Raw genomic sequence first — 16018 nt, forward strand, 5'->3', positions numbered from 1 at the left:
CTTGGTTTTAAAGCAGACATTTGTACAGGCAGAGCTGTTAGCCTTCTATCTAAAAGATTACTTACCATTTCTCCACATCAAGAGCAACCCTTTACCAGATAGCCTTAGTGCTCTCTCAAAATCATTAGTTCTCACTATTGGGACTGTTTGTAATTTGCTTTTTAGTCGACGTATTGAGCAAATACAGTCTTAGAAGAAAAGTTCCCTACAAATTTTAGTCCAAAACCATTCTTCCCAACCTCTAATACACAGGCAGTGAAAAGAGGCTTAAAAAATGAGGACGAAATAAAAATATTTTCAGATAAAAGTTAGCTGAGAGCATTTGTCACCAGTACACCCGCATTACGAAGAACATGAAAGGGTGTTCTCAGGCTGAAGGAAATGCTACTAAATGGAAACTTGCTTCTACAGAAAGAGAAGAAGAACATGAGAAATTGTGGGGCGGCCGGCCCGGTGGCGCAGTGGTTAAGTTTGCACATTCCGCTTGGGCGGCCCGGGGTTTGCTGGTTCGGATCCCGGGTGTGGACACGGCGCCGCTTGGCAAGCTATGCTGTGGTAGGCGTCCCACATATAAAGTAGAGGAAGATGGGCATGGATGTTAGCTCAGAGCCAGTCTTCCTCAGCAAAAAGAGGAGGATTTGCAGCAGTTAGCTCAGGGCTAATCTTCCTCAAAAAAAAAAAAAAAAATTGTAGGTAAATATAAAATACTATTTTTTTATTCTTGTAATTTCCTTAAAACTCAACTATTAAAAGTGACAATAATAACATTGTAAGGAGACATTTATAATATGTATATAACTAAAAATCATGACAGCAATACAACAAAGGATAGGCAGAGTAGGTAAATGGAACAACACAGTTGTAAAAACTATTATATTTGTGCAGTAGAAAGAGTCAGGTATGGAATGTGAAGGGTAAGGTATAAAGAGAGGGGTCGAAAATGTGAAGGGGTACAATGTTGACTTAAACAGCTTTTGATAAGTTCAGGATATATTGCCATGCCAGAACAGCCACAAAAAATGAAATGAAGTAAATCAAATTAGGTATAGCTAAGAAGCCAGTAAAGAAAATTAAATGGAATATTAAAAAATATTCAATTATCCCAAAAGAAGAAAGGAGCAACAGAAGAGCAAAAAACAGAGGAGACAAATAGATAACAAATAACAAGCTGGAAGACATTAAACTATCAATAATTACATTAAATGTTGGTGAAATAAGGGGCCAGCTCCGTGGCTGAGTGGTTAAGATCTCGCGCTCTGCTTCGGCGGCCTGGGGTTCGCCAGTTCAGATCCTGGGCATAGACCTACACACCACTCATCAAGCAATACTGTGGCAGCATCCCACATAGAAGAACTGGAATGATTTACAACTAGCATATACAACTATGTACTGGGGCTTTAGGGAGGAAAAAAAAAAAGAGGAAGATTTACAACAGTGGTTAGCTCAGGGCTAATCTTCCTCACACGCACACACAAAATGTAAATGAAATAAACACCCCAATAAAAAGAGACCAACTGTTAGACAAGATTAAAAAAAAAAAACAAAGCACAACTCAACCGTATGAATTTTGTAAGAAACTCACTTTAAACATAAAGGCATAAGTAGGTTGAAAATAAAAGGATGGAAAAAATAGAACATGCAACCGGTGTGGCTGTCTTACTATCAGACAAAATAGACTGCAAGGCAAAAAGTTTTGCAAGAAATGAAGAGGGATGTTTCATAATGATACTAGGGTCAGTTCCTCAGGAAGACATACCGATTGTAAATTGCATAAATGTACATGCATGTAATAGAAGAGCTTCAAAATATAGAAAGTAAAAACTGACCAAACCTAATGGAGGAAATAGACAAATCCATAGTCATAGCTGGAGATTTCAGCATCCTTCCCTCAGTAACTACAGAACAAGCAGACAAGAATCAGCAGGAATACAGAAGATCTGAAAAACCCTAGTAACCCACTAGAATTAATTGAGAGCCACAGAACTCTTCACCCAGCAACTGGGAGAATACGCATTCTTTCCAAATGCACGTAGAACATTCACCAAATTAGACACATTCTGGGCCATAACACTTCCCCATGGCTCTCAGACTCCTGCCCCGTCTAGTGAGAATCACTAGATTTTCTGCAGTAGCCATGGGCATCTGAGAAATTTCACTGACGTCTGGCAAGCATTGCCAGATCCACTGACAAAAAGAGTTCCAGCCACCAATCCATGCACGCACCCACCCAACCATTCATTCATCCAGTGCACGTGTATTGAGAGATAGGTGTGGACCCAGCACTTTGTTAGATACTCTGCAGGGGACAGAACAAAATGATTGCCTACTTCAGCTTTGAACAAGCAACAATCTAAACGAGAAAATTTTGAAAAATGCAGGGGAAAAACAGATGGTATGTATGCAAATAACATAGGAAATCAGAGTAAAGAAAATATCATTTCAGGTTAGGGTTAGGGGACATGAACTGTTGTGTCAGAGAGGTCTGAGTTTGAATCCCAATTCCACCACTTGCTGGTGTCATCTTAGGCAATTTACTTAAGGTTTCTGAACCTTAGTCTCCTTGTCTGTATAAGAGATACAAGACCTCATTGGGTTGTCAAAATTATATGAAATAAACCCTGGAAGACATTTAGCACAGGCCCTGGCACAGAGTAAGCTCAATAAATGTTAGCTATTTTTTAAAATCCTAATTTCATCACTTACCAACTTGGAAAAATTAGAAAGGTATCTAACAGTACAATGGAGAGTTGTTCAGCAGTGTGACCCTAGAAAATTTACAACCAGTCTATAAATGAGTTTCCTCATCTGTGAAAGAGGGGAAAATATCATATAGCTCAAGGTAGAAAGCACTTAACACACTAAGTGCTCAATAAATAACTATCATCCCTGACCCTTGAGAGAGGAAGTAGGATCATGAGCTGTACCTTGAAGCAAGTATACAGTTTGACTTTGCGGAATGGAGTGAAGAGAGCATACCAGTTTCTAAGATGTTTTGTATGAAAGTGTTCAGCAATGTTGAAAACTTAGTAAGCATTCATCATATTTTAGAGTATGTGTTTGTATGTGCACACGTGTATGTACAAGTTTTAAAGAAAACAAAAGAATACAGGAAACAGAAAGGCAAAAAAATGAGATAAACAGATTCCTAAAAATAAGTCCAATTTTACTCAAAAAGCCACACAAAATACAAACTATAATTAGGAATCAATTTGGAAAGAAAAAAAGCCACAGGTCCAATCACCAAATAAGTGCAACTTTTAACAACTCTGAGATGCCACTTTTCTTAATATATCATTTGTTAGTCACGATTTCCTAATCCGTTTAGAGGATCCTGTTCTTATGTGCAAATACAGGGTCCTAGCCTCCCACAAAGCCTTACCCAGTATCTGGAGCTCCCCAGGTTGTGTCTCCTTCATGCTTATGAAGATGCCCTGTCCAGCTACTATATGAATCTTCTATTTGTCCATCTTCTGCCCTGGCTGTGCTCTGGTGCTGTTGGCTTCAGAGGCCCTGGTGCCTTAGAAGCTGCATGAAGGTACGTATCGCTACCTCCAGGGTTCACCAATGAGCCCCTCAGCTGGACACTGCCTCTGCCTCCAGGTATCACGGCTGCTGACAAACTGAAATGCTTGAAGTGTACATTAGTTTGCTAAAGCTGCCATAACAAAGTACCATAGACTGGCTGGTTTGAACAACAGAAATTTATTTTCTCACGGTTCTGGAGCCTAGAAATCTAAATTCAAGGTGTTGGTGGGGTTTCATCTGAGACCTCTCTGCTTAGCTTGGAGATGGCTGTCTTCTCACCATATCTTCACATGGTCTTCCCTCCGCGTGTGTCTGTGTCCTGATCTCCCCTTCTTCTAAGGGCACCAGTCATATTGGATTAGGACCCAGCCTAATGACATCATTTCAATTTAATTACTCTTTAAAGCCCCTGTCTCCAAATATATTCTGAGGTACTGGGGGGGTTAAGACTTCAACATATGAATTTTGGGGCAACACAATTCAGTCCATAACAAAGGACAAAAGCAGACCCGTGTCCTGTGGAATCCTCAAGGAGCCCAAGGCAGGCAAATGCGAGGAGAATGTTTTGTCCTCCTTCAGTGTTATACTTGTCCACATGGGTACCAAAGGCAATACTGCTAACAAAGGGACTATTTCAGTTTTTACTTAAACCTCTCACTCATACCTCTATATTAGACACAGATTCAAGTCCAGGCACAAGACCCCTCTGATACAAATTCAAATGGCTTTGTGAAACACCACAAGGATGTTTGGTGTATGTGAACCTAACTTTTATGGTTGAATTCCCAGAAGACGAATAGATCCTCCGAAAGCAAACCCTTAGAGCACTGTTTCTCTAAGTGGGTCCCACCAGCCACAGGGATTGGCCAACAGTCTATCAAGTTGGCTACGGATGGCTTGGTAATTTCAGGGGAAGGCAGTGGAATTTTTAATTTACATTATTTTGCAGATTTGAAAATGAAGGATTGATTATTATTGTCACAGAAATCTCATATCATTTCCAAAAACAGTTACATTTTTAAACCTTGCTCATGCTCTACAAAGCACTGTATTGGCCTATTCTCGCTAGCATTCAATTAATAAAAGGTGGTTTGTCTTAGATAAAGTATTTTACATCATTTGCATGTTACCGCTCATGTTTCTTAAATTAGCATTTTTCCTTTAACTATGGTATTATGTTATGCCACCAATTTGAAATTGGATCAAGGCCTCAAATATGATTCATTCAAGTATAAAAGTCATGATTAAAATAGTAACAGCAATACTATATTTCAAAATAAAATCATAAACATAAAGAGTGAAAAGGATGCTAATGTAAATATAGTCTGTGAGTCTGTACTGAGATAAGTGAATCTCTGAACATGGTAATTTCCCATAGCAGGTGAAAAAGAAAGTTACCTATGTGAAATACCACCATTACTATCTGAAAATTTGATTTAATGATGGAGCAACCCCCTCATTTCTAGCAGCCAGTGCACTGGCTAGTACTCAGTGAATTTCTTAAGTACAAAGCCATTTGACACTCTTGTTTCATGTTCAAACAAAGCTCAGTGGCCTTGTTTTTAAAGAAATTGATTAATCTAGTAATTGGAGAAGAGAAAAAATCTACAGAGCCATGGCTCAACTTATGCTGCTCACAATAAAAATAAATTAATAAATCAGATATTTCCAAAAGCTTCTAAAACCAGCCCCAAAGTTCAGAAAAACAATATGATACTTAAAGAGAAAATAGAGGAGCTAATGACAAAATTCCCGTATCAGGTGACATTATTGGTATCAGATGACATCAACAGCATTCACTGTGGAAGAGCAATGATGAGCCCATGTGCACACTAGCAGAACTTTGCTTAAAAATTGGATGAAATATTTTGATGTAAAGAGATAAGCAGTTTCTGAAATGGAAAGTACCCATTTCAGAAAGATGTGCTTGCCAATTTTCTATGTATCACTGAAAATCAGTGTTATAGGAGTAAACTATTTTATTAATTAACAATCAACGTGTGAGCTCTGTTTTTCATTTGAAAGATATTTGAAATCATTGTTGACAAAGAGGTCCCGTTAGGTATGAACTTGAGCAAGTCACTCGGTCTCTTTACTTCCATTTCCTCACCTGTGAGCTGAGTGTTGGGCTCCGTGACCACTAAGGTTCTTTTCAAATCGCCCAAGTGGCTCTAGTTCTCTGGCCACTGAAGGTGGGCAGTCCTGGGCTAGAAGAAGAGTGTGGGTCCATAAGCCCTTTGACTTCTTGCTGTTCAGAAAGGTAGCAGTGTATGATAGTTAGAATAATGGCTCCAGAGTGAGGCAAATCCAGATTAGTCTCTCTATGCCTCACTTTCCTCATACATTAAGTGGGGACAATGTGATGAGATCACTTACCACAAAGTGTTGTTGCGAGTATCAAAAACAGTTACTTAACAGAGTTCTTGACATGTAGAAAGCACCCACTGTAAGCTATTATTACTGTTGTGAGTATTTATTATTATTATTATTACCTCCCTTCTAACTGAGATCAGTTGGCAGTGAGGCCAGCTTGTGGGAAGAAATAAATTTAGGAGGGGAAGAAAAGCAAAACTCTAATTATTTATCACAACATCTTAGAGAAGAAAACACGTCTGGTTGGAGCTTGTTCCCAAATGGGGAAACTGAGGCAATGAGCTATGAATTGCAGGCCAAAGGCTGTCCAGTGAGTCAGTGATGGAACCTGGAACAAAGCCCAGAAATGGGTTTCCCGAGGATAGTTAAACAGGATGTTCAAATCTCATGAAATCTTATGAGATTGCCTAACAAGAACGTGTCCTACTTTCTCTACCCTAACTTCAGCTTGAAGGCCCTCATTCAAAGAAAGGCACGTGGGCACATCCACTGACTGTAGAGGGTATGGGAATGTACAAAATTTTAAGAATATGAGGACTAGTGATGACAAACTCTCTGAAATAAGTTTCTCTTCTCAGAGCTCTCTCATAGAGTCTCAGAGCATTGATAAATAAGGTAATAAATACCTCCCCATCCAACTACAGGGACAGAGGTCGTGGAAAAGTGCTGTAGGATGACCCACCTGGCCACAAATGGAAAAGCTGCAACAATCACTGACCACACGCACACTCATTGAAGATAAAAGTGTGCTTTGTCCTCATCTTCACTTACCTCCAAGATACATAGGGCATGCTCACTAAATATTAATTAAATAAAATCCTTGCTGCCTCTTACCATTCTCCAACTAATACTCTAGATTTACGTTAACTGAATGCAGCTATACTCCTGCTATCAGAGACATTTAAGATCAAACTTGAAAATTTAACCTAGCATGTATAAACATTTACTGTTACTTAGCTCCCCCATATTTATTCCCTGATGAGACAATCACCCACTCTCATTCTCACTCATGCAGTCTGGATGGGGATGACTCCACACCCCCAGCTCAAAAGGAGAGTATGTGACCCAGGACTAGATAATCAGAGCACCACATTTTCCTGGTCTCAGTATTTGGCTCAGAACATGTGACTCAAAAGGGGCCAGTGAAGGACTAGGAGACGTTTTCTGGAGCTGCCGAAAAAGAAGCAGAGATTTTGTTTCCAATGGACTTAAACCTTGGAGCATGTGACCCGCCCCACCAAAGGCCCGTGAATAAAGGCAGACAGGTAGGGCATAGAGCTGAGAGATGAAAGAAGCCGCATCCTGGTGATGTTGCTGGCCCCTTGAATTCAGCAGTAGTCAAACCAGCCTAACACCCTTGACTATTTAGTTATGTGACCAATAAATTCTTCTCATAAAAACTAGCAAAGTCAAACGATACAGAGAAGATTAGCATGGCCCCTGAGCAAGGATGACACACAAATTCGGGAAGCATTCCATATTTTTAAAGGAGCACATATGCATGGTGATGGATGGAAATTAGATTACTAGGGGTGAGCACAATGAAGTGTGTTCAGAAATTGATAAACAATAATGTACACCCAAAATTACACAATGTTATAAACCATTATAATCCCAATAAAATTACTTGGGGGAAAAAAAGAAAACTAGCCAATTCAAGTTTATTTCTATATTTGTCACTTGAACTCGACCCCTGTATTAGTCTGCTAGCGCTGCCATAACAAAGCACCACAGACGAGGTGGCTTAAACAGCAGAAATTTATTTTCCCTCAGTTCTGGGGCCCAGAAGCCCATGATCAAGGTGTTGGCAGGTTTGGTTTCTCCTGAGGCCTCTCTCCTGGGCTTGTAGATGGCGGCCTTCTCACTGTGTCCTCACATGGCCCTTTCCCTGTGGTTGCACCCCTGGTGTCTCTCTGTGTGTCCAAATTTCTTCTTCTTAAAAGGACACCAGATATATGAGATTAGGACCCACCCTAACGGCCTTATTTTAACTTAATCACTTCTTTAAAGGCCCTGTCTCCACATAAGTCACCTTCTGAGGTATTAGGGGGTTAGGGATTCAACATACGAATTTGGGAGGATATAATTCAGTCCATAACAACCAGTACAAGTTAAAAGGAGAGTTCAGAAAAACAAGGGGAAGACAATTATCAAAGAAACTATATGAAAGGACTCACCAGAGATCCAAGATAAACATTTCTAAATTGAAAGTACCCACCCACTCAATGAAACAGACACTCACTAAACCCCATCGCTGTGAAATTTCAAAATGATAGGGAAAAACAGAAGACTCTACGGGATTTTAGGGTGAAGAAAAGAGGTCACCCACAAAGGAATAACAATCAGACTGGCACCAGACTTCTCCTCAACAACACTGGGAGCTAGAAGACAGTTGAATAATGACTTCAAAGTTCTAGGGAAAAGATACTTCCAACCTTAAATTCTCTACCCAAACTATCACTTAAGTTGAGAGCAGAATAGAACCATTTTTAGGCATTCAAAACTCAGAATTTATTTTTAATATGCTTTTTTAGGGGAGCTATTTAGAATATTCCCCAGCAAAAGAAAAGAATAAATTAAGAACAAAGAAGATGTGGGCTCCAAAAACTAGAAACTATGAGGAAGTCCCAGAGTGATGACCATTCCGCTTCTAGAAAGCAGTCAGCCAGAAGATGGGGGGCCCAAGGAGGGGTATCTGGGGAAAACTGAGGGAGGGTATTTAATAGAACGTCTATTTGGATCAAGTATTCAAGAGTAAATTAAAGATAGAATAAAAGCAAACAATGCCAGAAAAAGAAAGGAATTAGAGACCATAGAGAAAACCCAAAGCTCTACAAAAGAAGAAATAAAATTGGAGTACAAAATCTGGCTCTGCACGAAACAGTTAAGATGATCTTCAGTTCTTAGACTGAACCCATAGACAAAGCAGAGAACAGTTACCGTTTCAAAGCAGAACGTAAACATTATCAATCTTGACAACGTGAAAGTTCAAATGATAGAAGTTGGGAGGTGGAAGGCAGGAAGGAGAGCTGAAGGGAAGGGTACAAATGCAAATGTCCCCAACTGGCAAGGTCAAAAAATATCTATAGATGAACAAGAAATAGAGTGGTAAGTTCATGATGCAAAGTTTCAAAGGAAAATTGATAAAAGAAATGGAAAAGTGATAACGTTAAATTAAAAGACTGATGGAAGGGGGATGGAGGATTGTAAAATCAAGATAGATCAATGGCAGACATTCAATAACTAATATCTAAAATTGATCAATCAAAAGACAGGAATATAAACATTTTATTTAGAGATACGGGAAGAAACAGAAAAAAGATGCCAAGTGGCTGCCCTAGAGAAAAGGACAGGTGTTAGGAAAGGATGAGGCAAGGAACTGTGGCTTTTATTACCAGAGTTCTAAACTATTTGATTTATTAAGCAAGGTCAGTTATTTTATAAATTTATTTAAAATTTTTTTAAATGATTTTAAAGTTTCCTCCAGGATGACTGCCAAATGACTTTTAGGCCCTGATTTCACGTATAGATCCTAATTCTCATGGGCAGCTGCCAGGTGCCAGCGCCAAGAAGTCCTCAGGCACAACCCCCAGTCTTTTCATCCATCTTGCTGTGACACCGTAAGCAGTGAAGCTTCCATGGTCTTCCATAGGTCAACGGCTTTTAATAGCATTTGGTGTTTATAGGGTGCCTTTCATCTGAGGACTGCTGTGCATGTTACAACATCATCTCAGCATGTTCAGGTGGAGAAGGTAGGAGGCAGGTGCTATTAACCCCATTATGCCCATGGGAAAACTGAGGCAAAGAACTCTCATAACCAACCTGCTGGGTTGCTTCTGTCACTCAGAATTAAGGGGATAACTTCTGAGGTTCAGGACCCTGCAAGGGATTCTGCGAGGGCCCCGGGAGGGAGTATCTGGGGGTATCTGGTGGGAGCGTATTTAGTAGGATGACTATTTGGATCAAGTATTCGGGAGTAAACGAAAGATGTAATAAGAGCAAACAGTGCCAGAAAAAGAAAGGAATTAGAGATCATAGAAAAAACCCAAAGCTCCACAAAAGGGGAGACAAAATTGTAGTATAAAACCTGGGCTCTACACTAAACAGTTAAGATGATCTTCAGTTCTTAGACTAAACCCATAGACAAAGCACAGAACAGTTATGGTTTCAGAACAGAAGGCTTTTTAAAGTACTGAAGAGGATTCTTTCTGAAGACAGTTGTGAGTGGGCTTAATTATGGGCTTTATCTTTTCTGTCTTTTGGCTGAGTGATCTAAAGCCAAAGAAGGGTGGCCATGGGAGAAGGGAGTAAGTCACAGAGCGTGGATGAGGGTGGGGAGACAGGATAGAAAGACCTAGTTAATTGTGGGCAGTTATCCATTCACTATCAGAGAGTATTACAACACGCCTATTAGGTTTTCAGTTCTGTGCTTGATGCCAGGAAGAATTGAAGGAAGAATAGAATTGGTGCCCATTCATCAGTAGCTTAAAATTTACTTGGATTCATTCCCAGAGTGATGATGATGTGAAATATACACATTTCAAAATATGGAAGCAGTGCTGCACTGGGAGGTAGAAACAGAACAGTAAGTGAAATAAGATTTTAGGGGAAAGTAACATGAGCAAGGGCTTGAACACTCATTCTTTTCAACCTGTATTTCTTCATTAAGCATCCACCATAGACCAGGCACTGTGTTAGGGGCTGAATATATAGTACTCGGTCCGTGTTCTCATGGGCTTATAATCTAGACTATTGGAGGAGAAATAGCTGGCAGGGGGCGTGCGGTGGGAAGGGGTGGTCAGGAAAGCCTCCCAGAGGAGGTAACATCTGTAAACTGAGATCTAAAGAAGGATTGGACACTGTGCCTGTGACATGGACAGAGAGCTTCTGGGCAGAGGGAGGGGACTGCCCAGACCAGGAGGGCAGTGGAAGAAGAGGCTTCAAGGAAAAATAAGGGCTTGGGCTCAAATTTGAAAATCCTTCCCTGGGGTCATCAAGCTTTCTTCTCCTCGGCCAGGACTCTTCCCTCCACTGACACTATTTTTGCCCAATTGAGTTTAAGAAAAATATTCCTCTTCTGTTTCCAAATCTGTCGTTCTCTTGCCTTCCCTATCTTTAACAGCGGCATCAAGGAAGTGTCTATTACTGAAAAAAATCTCCTGCCAAATGGTCTTTTAATTTTTCAGTATTTCTTATTAAGAATATTTTCCCGTTTGTGTGACTTCATTGCCCAGGAACTGATTCTATCACCACAAAGTTACATCTTGAATCTGATGAGGGACACCAATGTCTGGCAAAGGACCTACCTGCAAATCAACAGATGGACTCCAGGTGGAATTCCAGCCAAGCCAGCCAATGGAGCTGTCCGATCACCCTGGGTGACCCCAGGGGAGCAAAATTCCAACTTCGGGTGTCACCAAGGAAGGAGCGTGCTGCACTCTCAGCCCCACTTGGTGCCCATGAAGGAGGCCAGGAGTCAGAGGGTTGGGACAGCAACTCAGCTTACTAGCTTGATAACTGAGGAGGAATACTCCCTGACCTTTCTGTGACTAGGACTCTGGGCCAGATGGAAGGAAATCCCTTGGATTCATGCACATCAGCAGCTACAACCTGCCTTCTCCACATGTCAAAAGAAATGGGTCCCCAGTCAATCTTTTTCTGGAACAAGAGCAATAGGCAGCACGTGACAGAGAGTAACTCAGTGGTTCCTGTGTGCTGGGCCAGTCCTGAGCGCTGCTGACTTCCCCAGCTCTTCAATGCCCTCCCTCTATGGCCTGTTCCACCCAGTCTTTGCCATTCACTTAAGTGTAAAGAGCTAAACTCAGGAACACGCTCTCCTCATCACTCAAGACAAGGCTGACCAAGTGAAAACAAGCAGATCCTGTCTGGGCAGAGCTGGCTGAGTCCTGGGGCCCAGCCACCACGCTCCCTCAGACCCACGGAGCCCACGGAGGGCAGATGGGCCTGGGTTGGCTCGACTCCTCAGGATCACCTCCTGTCTCCACTGCAAAGCACATCCTCACTCTCCTAGTGCCCCAGACACAGCCTGTTACACGTCTCTCTGCTCTCCTAGAAGCAGATGATTGATATTATTAGTAATAATAAGTTATTAACTAAGTTATTAGTAGTAAATATTTTATTAGTTATCAAAATCAGAATAAATACTTATCCTCATTACTAATAGTAGTAAATTTAACTGTTTGTTTTATAAGAACCTGTGTAAGGTTAATGGGTTTTCCATGAGTCCTCAGGAAATAGGCATGCAGCTTCCCAGGCACAATATTTTCTTAATTAGCAAAATTAAAAACTGAGTAAGAGAATCTACACTCTGCTACTCTTGTGGGTCAGTTGTCCTTTCCTCAACAGGGTTTTATGCTCTCACAAGGTCCAGGCTCCCTCTAATGGTCATATTTGGTTACAAAGGAGTTCCTCTGGTTCGTCCAGAAATCTGGTCTGCTCTGTCCCCATGTGGGACATATAATAGCCATGAAGAGGATATGGCCTATCGGACTCTGTGGTGCCTTCTGATATTTGGGAGTATAAAGCCTACAAATTGGCGATAAAAGTAAACAAGCTGGCTGCTCACAGGGCAAAACCAGAGAGGAAGATCCCATCGTCCTTTAAAAAAAAAAAAGACAGTTTATATATACTTAATTAAATAGGAAATTAAGAGTTTATCTAAGTTTATTAAAGGCAGATGATTTACACATGTGTAGTTTGTGCTGAAAAATCCCAAACAATAACTAATAAAAGCAAAATCACTATTTCCAAAGTTATTTTAAATATTGCCTCTCCGGCGTCCATTCTGAAGATGGTCAAACAGGACTGCTGTTTAACCATGAAGGATTTTACCTGTGCTTGATTCTTCCCCCTCCTGGAAACTCTCTCCAGAAACCCAGTAAAGTAACTGAAAAGGACAAGAGAATAGGAGAGGAGATTACAGAGCAGGAAGACGTCAACGTATTTTGGGAAGATGGAAAGCACACCTAAGTGCGGTCCCCAACTTAGTCAGAAGGGAGAAGCTGGCCCCTAGATGCTGCAGAGGAGGACACCGACGGGAATCCGTCCCGTGGAGTCCAGCCCTGACACCCGCAAAGGCTCGGGAGCCAGAGGTATCTGGTTTGGGAGGTGGGGGCAGGGAGTAGAGCTGAAAACATCCTGAGGCTCCAGCATGCCCTAGGATCTCTGCATCCAGCCAGCAGGCAAGAGAAAAAGAAGATGGAGACTCACACATGAGAAATTATGGGCCAGGCCTGGAGGTAGCACATGTTCCATCAGCCTATATTCCACTGGCCACAGGGTAATCACATGGCCACAACTACATGCACGAGAGGCAGAAAAGGTAATCTAGCTCTGTGTCCAGAAGGAAAAGGGCACAGGTTTCGGTGATCACATAGCAGCTTCTGCCACAGGCTAAAACTGTTCTGATTGATGGAGTACATTATGAAGTTCAAGGAGGGAACATACCACTTTCATTTCAGCTACACTTCTCAGTGCTCTGTCACCGGGCCCTCCCTGAATACTAGATGCTTTATAGCATAAACCGGAACTTCTCTGGGGGCTCGCTTTGTGCGTTTAATGATATTGCATTGTGTTTACTCCATGTCAGGCATGGTTTTCAGTACTTTACACACATACGCTTATTTAGTTCTCACACCAACCCTGTGAGGTAGATACAATTATTATCATGCCCCATTTTACAGATGAGGAAACTGAGGCATAGAGAGGCTACCTTGTAACTGGCCCTGATCACTCAGCAACCCAGCGGCAGAGCTGAGATGAGAAATCAGCCAATCTGGTTCCAGAGTCTCTGCTCTTAACCTAAATTCCACTACCCCAAACTGACCCCATATAGCATCAATAAGAACATCCCTTAGGTTATGTCAAGTATAGGGAAAGGATATTTACGTGTTGCTCAGGAGCTGTCCTGGAATTCGTGGCTCTACACAGTGCAGCAGCCATTGTCAGTTTGGATCTTAACCCGGAAGTTCCATCTCCTCCCCACAGCAACAGTGAGTGTGATCCAGATACCAATCACTCAGACTAGAGAGCTATGGAAAGCATCAGTACCAGCAGCTGTTCCTGGGGCCATGGCCAGGCTCTGGCATTGTGCAGGGCACACTGAGGGAAGCCCTCCACCTGGGCAATGTCCTAGATAAAGGCGATTGTAAACACTCCTGAGAGAGCCCACTAAGGGCTTAGTCATCACGCTCCCTAGTGTGATATGAGTAGGTAGCATTTTTTTGAGCATTTAATCCACGTCAGGCACTGTCACATAGTGTTTTGTGACCAGCACCTTTCTATTGATAAATAGGGTTTGCAGGTACTAGGAGCCTTTAGCCCCCACCCCAACCCAATGGGTTATGAGACAATCCTGCTATTATTATGACCCCAATTTAGAGATGGGGAAACCCAAACCCATACAGCTGGCAAGCAGCAGAGGAAGGTCATCCCCAAAGACTTCGTGCTATTGGGCAGCATCCAATGTGAGCAGCATGGAAAATGTAGGAGGGAGCTATAGGGCCTGGGAGAAGAGGAGCTCAGACTGGACCCCGATGAAACCATGTCCTTGGCTGTGCATTTGGGTCACTTCTTTAGTGAGATGGAGCTGGAAATGTAGGAGAACTTTACATAGAACTCGGTTACAGCTACGCATAGTTGTGTTCGTGCTAATGATGGTATCAGCTAACCCTGTTATCTCTACAAGGTCCCTCCAAGTATTGTGATCACTGTCTGGACAGAGAGGACTGCACTATTGCAGTCAGGATTCTGGCGTCCAGAGGGGCAGACCGGATAAGCACATCCCCCATGATGTTTTAACAAGTCGAACATTTGTGGACACCCCTCCTGTTTCATGTGCCAACATATATAATTACAAGTACCCATGAACATGTAAGTAAGTATGTGCACGATACTCATATGTGAGTGAAACAAGCATTTACACACCTGGGTTAAAGTTCCACATCTTCTATCTATTCATTGTAAGACCTAGGGCAATTTTTAATTCTCTCTGATGCTCAGGTTTCTCCTCTTAAAAGAATACCTCTCTCACAGGGTTACTGTATTTCAAATGTATTTGAAACCTCTTTATAAATCAGAAAACTTGATTCAAGAATGTAAGTGATGGCATGTATATGTATCTATGTATAACGCACATACTGTAACAGCCCGGTTGAAATTTTTATCTTGTTACTTCTGTCCATGTTTTCACAAACTGCAAGTGAGATTTCTCCATCTCTCCTTGTCTGCTCCTGGAAGCACATTCCTTGGGGAATGATATGAAGGCTATGCTTTGGAGGATGTTTGCCTTATTTTTGATGCTCAGGAACAATGTGCTTTTGTGAAAAGGCATTAAATAGTACAGATGATTGGCAGCATTAAAGAGGAAATCTTCCAGATGCCACCTCTATCAGACTGACATGGGGATCAGATGAAGTCACATCTTTATCAAAAGTTATCCTCCCAGGCTTGAGGGCTACCTTCCATGGAGGGCAGCACGTCCAGGCACTTTCTGTAGGTAACAAGCAGTGTGGGGGATGCCTGAGGGCCCAGAATGTACTCTGGTGGGAAAGCCCAGAGGGGAAGGTCATCTCAATGCCATAGGAAGAACATAAAAATGAGAACATTGACTTCTCTCTTGGTTCCACCCACTTTGGGCAGGTTGGATCTTCTCTGATCCTATTTTCCTATCTGCACAATGATGAAAAAACAATATCGTCCTGACAGCCCCCCTGGGGTTGTCAAGGGGACAGTCTGGGTACAGCATAGGAAAGCACTTTGCTACCAATATAGGTTACAACTTAGGATACAGTTAGGCCTTGGGAGCCTGGTATCTGATTATAGAATCACTTAGTTCCACTTTCTCAGAGGTTTAGCAACACACTGGTGGTCACCGTGTAGGAAAAATAAAACTGGGTAGATTACTAATGGGAAATGTGTTCTCACGGACAGGAAGGGGTGGCAGCAAGGCCAGAAACAAAGAGAGCTTTCTCCCGCATCCACCATTGGTCGTGAACTGGGAAAGCCGAGCTAGACATGGAGCAGAGCCACCTGGTGCTCATTCCACGGGGTGATTGGGTAACCAGATTCTTGGCGCTGTGGCCCCAAGTGGTTACACTTC

The 16018-nt window shown here is 42.0% G+C and overlaps 1 protein-coding gene and 1 pseudogene across 1 annotated transcript in view; one reads left to right on the forward strand and one right to left on the reverse strand.

The window, feature by feature from the left end:
• Window positions 1-14700, reverse strand: part of HNRNPM (heterogeneous nuclear ribonucleoprotein M) — a 357001-nt gene extending 342301 nt beyond the window's left edge. The window contains exon 1 of the mRNA XM_070273170.1: window positions 14696-14700. The gene's annotated coding sequence lies outside the window, so the exon portion shown is untranslated. The remainder of the gene's footprint in view (window positions 1-14695) is intronic.
• On the forward strand, window positions 7284-7383 carry LOC111774496 (U6 spliceosomal RNA; annotated as a pseudogene).
• Window positions 14701-16018: the final 1318 nt, after the last annotated feature.

This window comes from Equus caballus, chromosome 7 (assembly GCF_041296265.1).
Source record: "Equus caballus isolate H_3958 breed thoroughbred chromosome 7, TB-T2T, whole genome shotgun sequence".
NCBI lineage: Eukaryota > Metazoa > Chordata > Mammalia > Perissodactyla > Equidae > Equus > Equus caballus.